Genomic DNA, 17039 nt, shown 5'->3' with positions numbered 1-17039 from the left:
CTGTATTTTTCAGTGCTTTCTTAAAATATCAAAACAACAGTGTGCACACTCACAAAATTTATATGAAAAATTACATGAAATAATATTTTATATATTTATGGAATAGATAAAACAAAATTTCCACCATAAATAAACATTTTTCTAACCATAAAATATTGCCAGATAACCAACAGGGATTAAGCACCATGTTGGAACAAAAATAGTCCAGAACTACACTTTCAAAGTTGAGCACCTGCTGTAAAATAACCATCTGTGATTAACTGTAATTTAATTATGGATTCATTCCTTTTGTGTACACTGGAAGGATCTCATAGGCCTTCCCCAGTTGGTCGACAATCAACTTCTGGCATTTTGTTAAGGAAACTTACATATTCTCTTAGTAGCACCTGCTAATTCTATCTCATTGCAAATTTTGTAAAGAGCTTCAGGGATTTTATGGTGGAATTGATAGGCAAATAAATTGTTAAACCTGGAATCAAAAGCTGCATTAATTATTCACCTGCCTTAGAAAGCTGATGCCTTCAGCCTTAGGATAAGTTGGTGCTTACCTGTAAGTCATATGGTAACTTCAGATATTTAGTGGAATAATTCAGGTAGCCAAATATTTGTGACCCATTTTAATATCTTACAAAGAGGCTTTTCAGCATTTTTTCCACAACTGTTTATCTAGTTGTTGTCTCCCTTTACAAGAATTAGATTGTGACAAAATCAATAGTATTATGTATTTTATCTTTCCATTGATTATTTGATTGCTCTTTTTATTAGATATTTTTAAAATAGCATATTTTTTATTATGTTCAGTTAACCATAAAATATCATATTCTTATAAAGATTCTTCATTAAAATAATACTGGCTCAAATTTTTCTCCCTTCACAATACCCACGAGGTAGAACCAACTTTCCTTGGACCCAGATCACTGTCTGTAATGGAAGAGTGAAAAACTGTTTGAACTCCCTCTAAAACAAGAAAATATGGTAAAAGAACTACACTTACAATTTCAGAAATCCTTATTTAGTTAAAGCCACAGAACAAAATAAAAATCAACTATCCAAGGGAAATTACTAATCTTCATTAAGACAACAGTCTATAATGCTTTAATTTGGAGCTATTCAACTCCCCCCCCCCGCCGAAGAATCTGAATAGATCTATAAAAAGCAAGGAGTTTCAATTAGTAAAATAGAGAGAGAAAGAACCAAAGAGGAGAGCTTGAGAGGAAGAGAAATCTAGGCCCAAAGACTTCATTAATAAATTCCTCCAAACATTTTTTTAAAAGACTTCATAGGAATCCTTCACAAACTCTTCCAAAAACTAGATTACACTTCTCAACTCGTTCTATCAGGTCACTATTACTGTGATATGATAAATCAGGCAAATATATTACAAGAAAACCACAGTCATTCTGTGGCAGTGAGACCACAAATAAAGGGGAAGGCAGGGCTGTCGCGGGAGGAGGAGCTTGGGGCAGCGCTGGTGTGCTCTGGAGGCCTGGGTGGTGATCCAGCAGCCTGAGCTTGGCCTATGTGAGTGGGCTGAGGCCTCCCTCTGAAAAGCATTCAAGATGACCAAGGAGAAACCTCTTCCCAAAAAGTTTCTCCTGAGTAAAAGAGACTTCAAAGGTATAGCACCTGGTGATTTAATTTGAGGATGGAAACAATGTGAAGCATGTATCCAAGCTTTGGAGGGCAAGTACACAGATCTTACTTCTAACGATGTAACTGGCTTATGGGAGTCCGAAGAAAAACCAAAGCAGTTACAAGAGTCTGCTCACAGGGAAAACATCCTTGCAATGTGAGGAGCAACCAAGGAGCAAGAGATGCAAGCGTGCTTCTCAAATCCAGTACCTGCAACAAGCCCAGCAGCCTAGTGCTGCCCAACTGAGATCAACAGTGGTAGACCCAGGGATCAACTTGTTAGTTCCTAAAAAGCAAAGGTGAACTGTAATAGACTAAAGACAAACTAGAACAAGCCCCAAATGAACTGAGTGCCTGGAGGTTTACACCTGGTCGATAAACAAATCATACTCCCCAGTCAAGACGACTCTGATAGTTCCACTAGGACAAAGCTTTGGTGGGACAGCCACCAACTGGTTTCCACACCAAAACTCAGATTTCTGAGCCAAAAAAAGCGCCACATTTTTATAGTACCCAGCTTGGAATGGTTAATGTCAAACTTACCAAGTGAAACTTGTGTTTTAGCTCTTTTCTCTTCCCCCTCCCCTTGCTTCTGAGGCCTGATGGCATGGGACTATTCCAAAAAAGGGGCTGCCTCTGAAAAATTGCAGTTCTAACATGTGTAGACACTTGAGAAATGTTTCTGTTTGAAGAAAAGAGAGGGAGCAATGGAAATAGCATGTCTGTGGCACACTGCGTCTTCAGTTTGGAGGAATGAAAACCTACAGATTTAAAATCATGAATTGAACATGTAAAATTCCAGTAAAATGTAAAAATGGGATATCCACCACTCTTAACCTTGAGCGTAGCGACTTCGAGACACTGTTAATCAGCGTTGCCAAGAAGACTGTGATTGTTGTTGAACTTCTCAGTCAAAACTCAAACGAGGTGAATTTTGCCTTAAAAGCGTTTATTTGTTAAGAACCAATTTAATAGTCATGAATCAAATAATAGATGTCAGGACAAGTAGTTCATATAATTAATCATTTAGTTTGGGGCTTTATATTACTTGACTGAGCCTTAAATCCAGTAGGTTAAGCATCTGCTTTCAGCTCAGGTCATGATCCCGGGGTCCTGGGATTGAGCCCTGCATCGGGTTCCCTGCTCAGTGGGGAGTCTGCTTCTCCCTCTCTCTCTGCCTGTTGCTCTGCCTACTTGTGCTCTTTCTCTCTGTCAAATAAATATATAAAATCTAAAAAAAAAAAAAAAAAATCCTGCTTTCAATTTGGGAGGAGTATATAACCATCAGTGGAATTGCTGTACTATATGGTAATTCCATTTTTAATTTTTTGAGGAACCACCAAACTGTTTTCCATAGTCTGTTCGGGAAGCTATAACAAAACACCATAAACTGGGTGGCTTAAATAACAGACATTTATATCTCACGATTCTGAAGGCTAAATCCAGAATCAAGGTGATGGCCAATTTGGTGTCTAATGAGGGTCAGCTTCCTAGTTCATTAATAGAATGTGTCGCCATTGCCAGAAGGGACAAGACAGCTCTCTGGGGTCTCTTTTATATGGGCACTAGTCACATTAACGAGGGCTCAAAAAACACTCATTGAGCAATCTTTGTTAAAAATGATCTTATACTGTAATAGTAATAAAAACTCTTTCTCAAAAATATGTGTCTATAAAACCATAAAAGTTGAATTAAATGGAAGGGGAACTATATAGCTTCTGGTGACTTAAAGCTTAGATTGGATAAAACACATTCAATGTTTAAAAGCAAAGGGAAGCAAATTTAATCAATTCACTGACAACCAGTAATACCTTCAATATTTATTATTCTCCATAAATTAAACAGAAGAGAGAAAAGTATATTTTGGAGATTTATTTTTTTTTAAGATTTTATTTATTTGAGAGAGAGAGAAACCACACGAGCAGGGGGAGAGGGGCAGAGGGAGAGGGAGAAGCAGACTCCCCACTGAGCAGGGAGCCCAATGGGGGACTCAATTCCAGGACCCCGGGATTATGACCTGAGCTGAAGTCAGATGCTTGATCAACTGAGCCCCCAGGCACCCTATTTTGGAGATTTTAATTTAAAATGGAAGTTGTTACTGGACCTTGCTGGAGATTGAATACCTGAGCATGAAACACTATATGTTCATGTTCTCTGAACATCCTATAATGAACTAGGTGCTCATATACTTCTAGCCAAGGCATCAAGGTAAGTGTATGCAACATAAAGCATTATGTGGAAGTGGTAAATATTAGATAGGACTCCGCAGGTGCTGAAGGCATTGGCAGTATGAATAGGTTGCTTATATAGTGTATTTTCTCCATGTACAGTGTTATCTTTCCTTCACCAGGCCACACAAGAAAATATTTGAACCAAGTACCACAGATTGCAATAGCATCTACCAGGAACATATTGTTACCTTTTTACATCTTCATTCAAGAGAAAGGGAATCTTCCTATTGGAGAAAACTTTGAGTGATACATCTAGGCACTCAGTTTGAAAGGTAGAAGAGATGATCTCAGGACACTGATGCTCACATTTCATCAAATCCAGATATTTAGGCACTTAGAAATGATCAAATTGGAGGAGTGGTGAAAATACATCTATCAAACAGCTCATAGGATAAGCTTTTCAAAAAAAAAATGCCTTGAATTAAAGAGCTCTAAATCTAAAAAAGCAAGCAAGCATAAAAACTAACCAAATGAACAAAAAACCTGACATGGCATGGGATCTTGCTATTCAAGTAGACAAGATGACCATTATGTGGCTGTCAGGTAACTTCTTTTTGCAGTTGAAGTGTTAACTGAGGGCAAAGAGAAAATGGGAAGGATATTGGAAAACATTATAAATATCGTTCATAATTCTGTGATAGCTATCCACATTTTTCTAGTATATATATACACTTATGCCAATTTTGTTTATCCTTCTCTATTTCTGCTATCCCTATATAAGAATTACATTGGCGGTAGTCTTGTGATTTAGGCTTGAGGTTGCTGATTATCAAAGAGGAATTGTAACTAAGTGGAAGAAGAATGAACCTCACTCAGATATGGGATAATGAGTTGATATCTTTGCAGGTCTTTCCATCTTGTAAAGGGACAATGATCCTTCTATTTTTAAGAGATATATTTGCCCATCTTAGCTAAAAATATGTTATTGTCTTGAAATTTAAGGATAGATATTAAGATGGAATATCTTGGGTATGATGAACTGGGAGTAAGTATCTTTCTAGTAGTGTAGTAGACCTGCTATAAAGAATAGACTAGAAAGTTGGAAACTACTTTTCAACTCCCTTTTTCATTTGGGCTCATGATGTGAATTGTGCTCTGCCAATTAAATTGGCAGCCAGCATTTTGAAGCTAGATTTTAATTGGCTTCCCCATATTTCTGGTTTGTGGAAGCCAAAGTCAGAATATTGAGTGGCACGAGGAAGGAAGAGCTGGAACATTTCTCCCTCTCTCTGCCTTAGGCTATACCTGTAACAGCTAATACAATTTCTCCATGGCTCCCACTCCAAAATAGAATGCCCACCATGGTTCCTGGATAACTATGGTCTCTAAACTCTGGTGACATTTCCTCTTTATTTTATTTTTTATTAATAGGACTAAGAGTGTTACCTGGTCTTTACCCTTGGAAGTTGGGGAAGGGATCACTATTCACCTCTGGCTTCTCAGAAAACAAATCGTCTTTATTAAATTCCTTCTGTTTAAATTCTTAGGTTGGTTTTTGTGATCCTAGTAACTGACTGAAATATACTGGACATTTCCTCTCTCAAACAAAGTCCTAGAGATAGAATTATCACTAGAAGTTGCCACAGTAGACTCAGTGTTCACTGTCTAGTCAAAGCTTCATTTGTATCAAGAATCTGTGGAACTAGCCGACTTTAGCATTCTGGGTATCTAGTCACCATTTTGTTGATGTTGGCCTAAAGTTGCCAGTGGCTTCTTGATTCTAATTTTCAGAGATACAGAGGTGCAGCTAAGATAATATGTTCTCAAACTCCCTATTTCCAAAGGTGATCTGTAATTTCATAAACATTTCCATTTTCTGCTAACAAAACAAACAAACAAACAAAACCCTAAAATGGACTATCTTCCTGTACAGAACCCTAACTGGTAAAACCTGAGGGTTTAAAAATACAAAATTCAGCTTAGGTTAAGATATTACATTTTTTTTATCACATTTTAAAAATCTTACATTTTTGTCTGATCCATTTTGAACCATAATTTATAAAAGAACTAGTGTTCACATTTTACTAAATTTATGAAAAGCATTTTTCTTACAATATTAAATATTCTTTTCTTTTTTTAAAAGAAAGTTTTCTAGCTATTTATAGGCCTTCAAGAGTTTCATAAACCTTGGATTGATTAAACAAATAAAAACTAAATCCTAACTTGAAAACCAATTTCAAGAGGTTATGTTGTCATGAATTTAAAATTATATTGTTAAAACAACTTTTCTCAAGGGTATCCAATAACCTGAAATATCTAACAATATGAGAGGTTTAAAGTTAAAAGAAATCCAATTTCTTTTGGGAAGTTTTTTTTTTTTTCCCCATGTTGTGTGGGATCCCAGAATTAAAATGTTAATACATATTATTATATTTTCATTTGTATTTTAATCCAGCAAACACTTCTTTTAATCACAGTGGTGTCACCAGTAGTACAATGTGATCTGAAAAACTGAGCTGTCTTGTTGATCTGAATTAATAAATTTTCTTAATGCTAATTATTATCCTTTACCAATAGATTGCAAACACCACACAGAATATATTACTAATCAGAAAATACCAAAAAACAGGTTACAATATGTAGAAAATAAAAATGAGACATGGCAACTTTGTAAGAGAAGGAATTAAACTCTAAGATTTTTTATATAATACACGCACTCACAGAGAGTCAGGCACTGGCTATCTATCTAGATATAGAGAAACATTTATATCTATATATATGGATAGATATAGATGGATATATAATATAAATACAAATATAGATCTATGAAGAAAGACCTTTAATTTTTCTTGGAACGTGCATTTTATATAAGCTTAATAATGCAAAGCGTGTACTCACTCCATTGTAATAAGTCAGTTGGCATTTTCACAAAAATTAGTAAATTTTAATTACTACAGCAATTAAGAGGATCTTAGAAAATACTTATAATGAGCTGAAGTCATATGTTTTTTGTCACCCTGGAGCTCTTAGGCACCTGCCATATGTTGCCTTTAATAATTGCTACAGTTGCCTTCTCTATGCAACGTAAGTACTTATTAAGTTACAGTGGCTTACACAATATATTCAATTGTAACTAATATATGTTTGAAAATGTCCCTATTTTTTCTTTTTCATTTCATTGGAAGATACTCCTCCTCCCTTAGGGGAAAATCAAGATCAAGGAGAGAGTCAAAGAAAATCGTATAGGAAATAATGTAAACAAAAAAAACAACCGTACTGAAGTAGTGATCAGAGAGCCTGGATATTAAGAAGCCTTTATGTCTGTGGTTTGTGATGTGGGAAATTACATTTAACCTGTTTCAAACTGTTTCTCCTTTCGTTCAAGTAGATTACCAGAGATGATTTCTTCTCATGTACATCATAAGCATGAATTATAGTGGAAAAGTGAAAGACAAAGAAAAGACTACATGTAAAAAATACATAAAGTACAAAATGAAATACAAATTTAAAGCATTTCATTACTCTTCTTCCAAGATAGTTTTGAAAGCAAAGAGACATTAAAAATTTGCATGATGTTTCTCATGGTCAAGAGAAATACCGAGAACTTCTCTTGTAATAGGGTTTCATCAACTGTGGAGAAATTTTAGGAAATTTTAAGACTTCTCAAAGGATGCACCAAGTCTTACTTATCTTTGTATATACAGAATTTTAAAATAGGGCTTAGTTTATAAAATATGCCAAATGGATGTTTTTCAAAGAGCCCAGCAATTGGGGAGTAAAACTTACATCTCAGAAATTCCAGTTGTTATGATAACGCTATTGATTTTATGTTCTTTGCTTGTTTATTATTGTCCTAGTATTTTTCCTACAAGGGAAAGTGGTAGGTATAAAAGTAAGAAAAATTTTTTAAGAAGATGAATAAATTTTTCTTCGTAAAGCCTGTGCTTTATGTACACTATACAAAGGTGTCCATTTCCACATACATTCCACATTCATCAACATTGGTTATCAGTATTGATTTTTATTATAAAAATCTACAGAGAACAAAACTGTTTACTCTTGTTTGATTTGCAATTGTTTAGTTATTAGAAAGTTTAAGTATTTTACTAGTATAAATAATGACCTTTTATATTTCTTATTTCATAATTTACCTAATGACATTATATTGTTATATTAAATCAATAATTTTTTTAATTTTAATGTTTTTTATTATATTATGTTAGTCACCATACAGTACATCCCTGGTTTCTGATGTAAAGTTCGATGATTCATTAGTTGCATATAACACGCAGTGCACCATGCAGTGCGTGCCCTCCTTACTAGCCATCACCGGTCTATCCCATTCCCCCACCCCCCTCCCCTCTGAAGCCCTCAGTTTGTTTCTCATAGTCCATAGTCTCTCATGCTTCATTCCCCCTTCTGGTTACACCCCCTTTCTTTATCCCTTTCTTCCCCTACCGATCTTCCTAGTTCTTATGTTCCATAGATGAGAGAAATCATATGATAGTTGCCTTTCTCTGCTTGACTTATTTCACTTAGCATTATCTCCTCCAGTGCCGACCATGTTGCAGCAAATGTTGAGAACTCGTTCTTTCTGATAGCTGAGTAATATTCCATTGTATATATGGACCACAACTTCTTAATCCAGTCATCTGTTGAAGGGCATCTCGGCTCCTTCCACGATTTAGCTATTGTGGACAATGCTGCTATGAACATTGGGGTGCATATGGCCCTTCTCTTCACTACGTCTGTATCTTTGGGGTAAACACCCAGTAGTGCAATGGCTGGATCATAGGGTAGCTCAATTTTTAACTTTTTAAGGGACCTCCACACTGTTTTCAGAGTGGCTGTACCAACTTGCATTCCCACCAACAATAATATTTTATATCCTAATTTATATTACTGTTATCTTTACATATTTAAGATATAAAAATTTTTGTTTCCATCTTGATTGCAACCTGATGAGAAACCCCAAACCAGAACTCTGCACCATTCCTAGATTCTTGAAACCATGAAAAGGTATGACACAATAAATACAAGTAGTCCTCATTTTGCCTGGTTCTGATATGCACAAATATCACTTACTCTTGTTTAGTTAAATAACACCAGTGCCCCAACAACACTGTTCAAATTACAGTTACCATTGTCCATTAAATATGAGTAAATACAGAATGTATATACTTTGCTGTTAGCTTTTTGGTCCATAAGTCTTTATGTAAACACAAAAGATGCTATCACTTTTAGTGATTAATCATCATTTTTTTCTAGTCTGTCACCGACTGGTCACTGCATATCTATTACCCAGTTTGCCCACAGACAGCAAAGCAGATAACTGTGTTGTTTCTCTCTTTCCTAGTGATAAACCCACATGTCATTTTACAAAAATGGATAATCAAAAGAGGGAATTACCCAAAAAGATAAAACTGAAGCGAATAAGAAGAATTAAATATTTTTCTGTGCTGTGAAAATAACTGCAGGATTCAAACCAAATGTAAATGGAATTGCAGAAAAAAAAAATCATAGAACAAGCCCCATATTTGCTTTAATGATCTTCTGTCACTGTTTTGAAATTCTGAATAATTTTTTTCTTTGAACTTTTGCTTTGTTAATGAAGTCTCATGGGACAATCAAGTGTGCAGTTGACCACAGGACATTCACACAATAAGTTTGCCTGCCATTTCTTGCTGTACCATTTGCATAGGATCATCATGATATCCCATGCAAAGAGTGTCATGGTGGAACCTCCATGGGTGGGAGTTCATCAAGACTCAGGCAAGTAAAAGTTGAGCATATATTTCTGGGATTGAACAAATGGTGGTGCTAACAGCCCAGAAAGGCCAAACTTTTTTGTTTGAAACTGAACTTCTTTTGAATGCAGAGAGAAGACAATGATGTTTTAAGATATTGAAACAACCAAGGAATTGTTAATTCTCTGTCTTCCTTAATACCAAAATGATGACACAGGAGGAAACAGAAAGATACAGCAACTCATACCTTCTTCTCCATTCAGTCCATTACTTACTACATGCTAGGGATAGTGCATATTTGTAGAATGAGTACATATCAAGAAGTGAAATAAAGAACAGTTGAATTAGTTTTTGGAAGTGTTTTCACTCATTTGGTTAGAATGAAATATGTATCCGTGTAATAACTATGAAATATGAATTGTAGAACTTCTGTTATTCCTTATGTGCATTAAATAACCTCATATATGCTTTCAACTGGTATCAAATGATATAAATGTGAACAGTAAAATTTATTTAATAATTAAAATTTTTATTTCTTTACTTAGACATCAATTATTAAATATAAACCACTGCAAGAAGTTGAGAGAAAAAAAAAGAGAAACACTTTACATATTATTACCTTATATATTATTACCTTTAATAGTACATTTTTCTTTCTTTTTGAACATGCCCTTTACCCCTGCTTTTCCCACATATTTTCATTTTACGCTGGGCCCCACAAATGAGGTATAGTCACAGATGTGTAGTCACATATTACAGAATGAAATGAAGTCTGGGAAATGTAGGCTCTTTGGGTATTCTTGAGCCGGAGAAAAACTAGAGATGAAATTTTAGTTAAGAAATGGCATTCACTTTTAGAGTGAGTCATTAAAAAAGAGTTTGGTCATTTCATCCTAAAAACTCATAGGCTCTCCACAAGAGTCTTCTTTTAGTTTTCCCTGGAAATATAGAATATTAAAATGTAATAATTGGACATTGAGTAGTGATCCCCTCAGTTCCTAGAACATTTATCGCGATGCTATGCTAATATAACCCATTTCCCCTTCCATAGGAAATGAAAGAGGAAGCAGGTTATTGCAAACCTGTGTTTACAATAGCAGTGGAAATGCAAGTGGGATGCAGGGGGAGAAACTGGACTTCCAGACATTTCATGCCATTCCTGCAGTTTCGTGTACAGGCTGTGTGACACAGAAGCTCGGCGGTTGCGTCATTCATTCATTCAGACTAAGCGTGCTAAAGACTGTTTCCTAATCCACATTCACGAACTCCATGCAAGCAAGTGTCAGAGTCATCCTAAATCAAGTGTGATGCTTTTTTCCTTTATCTTTTTTTCCTTTAAAAAATCATTTTTCACTCATACAAAAATTCCTAGCAACTTACTGATTTTTTACTATCAGAGGGTAATTTCTAGGTGTCTCAGTTTTTAAAATTTGGTCTCAACAAATAAATAAATAAATAAATAAATAAATAAATAAATAAATAGATAGATAGATAGATAAATAAATGGTCCAAAGAAATGAGTGTCTTCTATAAGTATTCACTTATACATGTGTGTACTAGGGGCAGCAACTTCACATTTATTGAAGAATGCAGAATTTTTGTCTTCTTTATACTATGGTGTGATCTAAATTATTCTTTTAGCCTGATATTATAAGAGACATTCCAATTCCCAAAGCTTTGACATCTGTGCTCTTTGCAAACCTTTGCCCAATGTTTTTATTAACTCAATTTAATGGAACCTTTTTTATGGTGACCTTAAGAATTTAATAACTCCTCAATGCAAGGACAATACCACCTGCAGGCTCCGCTGGGATTAAACCGTGGTAGTTCAATATGTCTGCGGGAAGACATTAAAGAAAAGAAAGAGCGGTGGGGGGGGGGGGGGGAGCCGCAACACAAATCAGGCACTTCCCTCTAACTGACAAGTTCTGCTACTGTTTATGATAGTCAGCCCGTTCCAGACACGTGTAGAATATTTCTGTAGTTGCTAAAGCAATATGCAGCTCACTTGCGACTCCTTAATAATATTAATCTAACTTTGATCATGTCAGATAGGCTAGCGATCTTCAATCCCCAAGTGTCTCTCTTCCTGACAGACACTCTGCATATCTTATAGATACGATCGATCAATATGTTATTAGTCAACAACTTGACGCTAGCCCATGAATTAATCCCTTTCTGTCAACCTGGCAGTTTCCAGTCTTTGTAACCTCATCCTCTCAGTATGGATGGGACCTGGCTTAATCCAATTAAGGTAAAATTAACTTTTTTTCCTTGTGGTACTCTCCATCTATGTTAATTCAAATCTCTGAGGACAGCTGCTCCAAGCAAATAATTTTATGCTTGACCTTTTATGTGCAAGATTAAAGTGGTATAGATGTATGCAAGGGGAGTCAATGAGCTGTCTCTCTATTATTACCCTCCTTTACCTTCCTAGTATTGCTAAAAAAATTTCCCCCGAACACACAGGATTGCTAAATGACAGTGATATATTTATTTGGGTTGCAAAAAGGACTCTGTTACTTTAGCTCTATATTTAGTATATGCGGTACCTTTGTCTTTTTGAAAGGTAAATTAATAAGTGGTGATAGTACTCTGGGCAGTATTGTAGATTTGACAAGCAAAGGATGTTAACAGTCTGTAATATGCAAAACTAATCATTTATATTCCTGGCACTTACGTGATACAGTGATGCAACCTGCTTAAAAAAAAAAAAAAAGCACTGATGGGAAAGATTCTTTCTGAGTCAAGGCATGAATGCTAGGTTTCTCTATCATTTGACCAATACAAAGATTATATTAGGATAGTATAGCAGGCTTTATTCTTAAGAACCTAGCATGCTCAGCTTTGAGGCTCAGTGGCAATCATGCTTTAAAGATTGAAGATGCAGTAATCCTCAGGCCAACATTTGAAAGGAGTTTGTCTCCTGGGCAAAATTGTTTCCATTTTATATCCCTGTCCTCCTCTTCTTGCCCATCCCCATCGTCACCTCTTAGCTGGCTTTGGTACCTATCTAACCTCCTTGGAGGCATTTAGGGAACTCTTGCTTTCCTCTGCAAATAAAATCTATTCTAAGATGATGATATATGACAAGTGATTTCCACTTCTGTGTGAATTTAAAGAAATATATTGTCTCCTTGCAGCTCTGTGAGAATAAAAGTCTTTGACCCTGCTACAGAGAAGTGAAATATTGATAAGGAAGAAACGGAAATATCTTTACTTCAGGAAGCTCCAAATATTGGTTTTTGTTTATAAGTGATTGTTGCTAAGAAGAACTGTAAGAAGCAAAGACTCTACAAATAGCAGGAAAAATGGTCAGAGCTTAGACTAAGGAAATATTAAATTTATTTCACATTTCTTATCAGCCGCAGAATCCCAATGTGTATATAACCTATATGTTTATTATTGGTTTTTTTTAATTGATGTAAATTAACATACAGTGTTATGTTAGCTTCAGGTATACAACATAATGAGTCAATAATTCTGTACATTATACATTCTATGCATTAATATAAGATGTTTTGATGAAATAGCAAAAGTCTCTAGATTTTGGCTCTCTACATTTTCATAAGGGACACTTGCTTTTATTTATTCTACCTTAGACCATTGGGATGTCCAAATATTAGACATTTTCTCATCAGTTCTGGAATGGTCTGTAATTTTCCCTATAAACAAAGATTCCCCATTCTCTTGCTCTTTTCTTCTGAAATTCCAAGTGGATGTGTTGAGTGTTTGCCCTCTGCCAAGACCTCTAATTTCTTTTGCACTTTTTTCTATCTTCTTTTTGTCTCTAGACACTCTTTGTAATTTTTCAATTTGCATGAAGAATTTTTGTGGCATTTCGTTCCCTTCTCATATTCTATCTTTAAACTAACAACTATATTTCATTTCCTTAAACAAAATAACCATATTTATTTCATACAGTATATCTGAAAAATTTCAATATCTTAAGTATTTGTGTATTTGCTGTGTATTGTTTCTGGTGGCTCACATTCACTGTTCTTTGTTTCCTTGTGTGCTTTGTGATTTTAGAGCTCAAGAGACTGCGGGATCTATATTTTGATTATTGTATTAAAGGTTCTTGCATAAAGAATTATTTTTGTTCTGTCAGAAATAAATTTTTGTCTAGAGTGCAAATTCAAATGAAAGTCATAAAATTATGAATCCTCAGGAAAGACTCCCCCCCCACCTTCCAAATGCCTGGATTGAGACAGTGACATTTTTACTATTTCTTTCTGTATGTCAGCTGTATTTCTTTTTCATCCTTACAAAGAGAAAGTAACATTTGGATTCCAGCTACATGCAGAATGTTTCCCGTTAGACTCGCCACCAAGTTTGCCTAGCCTAAGACATTACCTTTTCTGTCCCTTGAATCCCATAAAGCCCTCAAAAAATTGTAATTTGTGCAATCTGTGTGTCAATTGTGTAATTTGTGCAGGATTAATCTCAGCGAATCTTGCAAACTCATGCTTACTTCCAGGGGTGCTTGGAACCTTAGCATGACCCTTGGCCAAACTGAATAAATTGTTCTAACCAATGGTTAGTATAGTCCTATGAAAGGATTTGAGACAGACCCAGAGGAAACGGGCAGCCATTTATGAGCCCTGTTTATAGAAAATGAACAGATAAATGGTTTCCTCCTGGTTTCTGTTTTGTTTCTCTTGGTTTCCGTTGTTGAGCATAGTAACGCAGACTGGTTTTGGCTACGTTAACAAAGGAGTATAAAAGCCCTTCCTTTTTTAATGAGGCAAAGTTGCACCTGAGACCTAGGTATCCACCCCACACCCTACCCTGAACCCATGCCCCATGTGAGATTAACAATCTCAGGACAAAGTGTGAGTTGCGTACCAAGAAAGGACTCTGGGAGTTGTGTGTGTAAGTCTTGGGCCTGTCTGATATTTCCCTGTGCTTTTCTTTCTCCTCTGTACTGTATATTTTACCTTATGTGAGTATGCCCTGTGGAATATTGTGAGTCCTCTCAATTATCTGACCCCACGTAATTGCTCTTCAAGCATTTGACAGATACCCTCAGGGCAAAGCCCTTCAGAACGTGCTTGCCTCTCGCTCCAGTCCCAAGTTTCCTGCTCTCTTTGTTTTTAGCCTCTTAGAATTTCTATGTTCTTGCCAGAGCAGCTTCCATTTTTAAAATATTTTCTCAATATTTTTTGTGAGGTTTTTGGTGTTTTCAGTGGGAAGGTCATTTAGAATGTCGACTATGGCATACTGCTGGGGATGACAGCGAAAATTAATACAGAAATAAAGTGAACTAAAGGAGACACCACTTATTAATTCCTCATCAGAATATTAAAGTAGTTTTACTGAAATAAATGGCTAAATGCTCATCTTACATATCACTGCCATTATCATTACCATCCACATAGCTGCGTCCAGGCACAGAACTACTTAGCATTATGTATGTGTTTGTATATGATTTATATGTAGAATAAATGAGTTATTTTCAAGTGTTGTGGAATATACACTTCCAAAATATTTTTCTCAACTCTGTTGCTGTTGTCAGATAGCCCATCATTAAATATGCCTGACTTTGGCTTTACATATTATCTCATGCAAAATGACAACTTATCATGAAGGACATTAAGCCTTATGCATAATTTCCATCCTGAAGTGAATAGATGAGTATATCACCTTTTTTACTGACAACAGGTTGTAATGAGAAAGGAAGGGAAAAACGATGAGTGCCATGGGAAACTGGATGAAATCTTACTGGAAAGGAGGTGTATGGCAGTTCAGAAAGGGATGAAGTAAGAAGAATATAGGGGACCAAAGGCAAAGTTGATCACATGTGCTTAGTCCTGGCCCAATATCCCCGATAGCTTGTAAAGAAGCATCATAGTTCAACCTAACATGCTTTCGTTGGCCAGGTTGTGTCTATTTGGCAAATAAAAAGAGAGAGATACTTCATTGCCCATGTGGGTCCTACTGCTTGGCTTCCTTTTAATTGGCACCTGCCCTCGTCTGAGTGGTGGGTGGCAGAGCCTTTGTGAGTGCTCTGCAGCTGAGCGGCTATGATGAGCCAGTCTCCTTCAAACAGATTCTAAGCTTTATTTCGGAGCTTAGGAGATTTAGTTGGTTTCATTTGTAGAAAACCTGCAAGTAAACCTTTCACCTGAATAAAGATGAAAGACATTTCACATAGAGAAATCATCTAGGGACCCAAAAAGGAGACAGCTGGAGACAGACTATTTAAAAATCTTTTCTGCTCGTTCAGATAATGTAAAAGAAGGATAAAAATTTCCGTATAGAGTTCAGAGAGGGTAAAATAAGGCACGCAGTCTGGTGACTTCTTTGCCTTGGTCCTGCGCCCTTCTAGTTAGCTGAAGAATCTATTTTCTTCCTTAAGAAACACATTGCTGTGAAACAAACTTAAAAAAAAATAATGTTTCAGTATTTAAAAAAATAACTATTCATTACTAAAATAGGAAATGTCTTATCTGAATGTCTGTTGAAATAATAGGCCTGCCAAAATATTTTTAAGGTTTAAACAAAGCCAGATGTACTTTAATTTATAGTGGAAAACACACTTGTTTCCAGTTTAAGTTAGTGGGAAAGTGGGCAATGATTGCTGTCTATTCATGGAAATTTACAAATAACAGCTATTTCCAGATAATTCTTATAATCTTAATAAAAATATCAATAATCATAACAAATGAGAGTAGCTCACCTTCAGACAAGACCTAAATTGACTAAATACTACCCAAAGTCATTCCTATTTACTACACCACAACCAATGATTTCCTTGGAAGTTGAAAACTGTAAGCTCTCTTTAAGTGAATTTTGTGAAACAAAATGACTGAATGCATGCATGCCCTGATATAGAAATGAATTATTGAAAATTCTCCTAACTTCTCATTCCATGTTTTCGGACAGTGGGTACCATAGGAGCATGAGAACATTATTTATTGTTTCAGATTCAAATATATTCCCAACCCATGCCCCCTATGGCAGTTCTATATTTCAATAAGGTGCACATCTTCTGGAGGCAGAGTATTCAGATGACCTACCCACTAGGTCTGCAATGACGCTTGAAGCAAGGTATTTAACTTTTATGAGTTTTACCCTTTCCTTCTGCAAAATGGAGGCAATCATTAATTGTATCTAAAACAACTAGAGTGACTGGTACAAGTTAATCCTAATATTACTACAAATATTTAGTGATCATTATTATTAAAATATAGAGAAGTCTATTAATCTGGTGATCGATCGATAAAGAAACTCAGAAAGCACACTAAACATCTGCTCTCATAAACCTATGCCTTTGAGAAAAAGGAAATTTAACTTACTCTGATTGTGGGAAACTCAGAAAACTTCTGAAAATCCTGGGGGAAAAAGCAAATCTCCTATTTTGTTTCCAGATGTAATCAAAGTATTTATTTTATTAGTGACTCAGGTTAAAGGACACCAGAAAAAAAATAATTTTTAAAGTGCAACTTGGAAAAATAGTACCTGGTGACTATATTGTAGGGATACA

General features: G+C 35.7%; 1 pseudogene; it reads left to right on the top strand.

Annotated features, from left to right (window-relative positions):
* The first annotated feature begins 1559 nt into the window (after positions 1 to 1559).
* Positions 1560 to 2288, top strand: LOC113244960 (pre-mRNA-splicing regulator WTAP-like; annotated as a pseudogene).
* The last annotated feature ends 14751 nt before the right edge of the window (positions 2289 to 17039 follow it).

The sequence above is a fragment of the Ursus arctos genome, unplaced genomic scaffold, assembly GCF_023065955.2.
Source record: "Ursus arctos isolate Adak ecotype North America unplaced genomic scaffold, UrsArc2.0 scaffold_12, whole genome shotgun sequence".
Lineage (NCBI taxonomy): Eukaryota > Metazoa > Chordata > Mammalia > Carnivora > Ursidae > Ursus > Ursus arctos.
The sequence above is the reverse complement of the archived record's forward strand: the minus strand, read 5'-3'. Positions and strand labels throughout refer to the sequence as shown.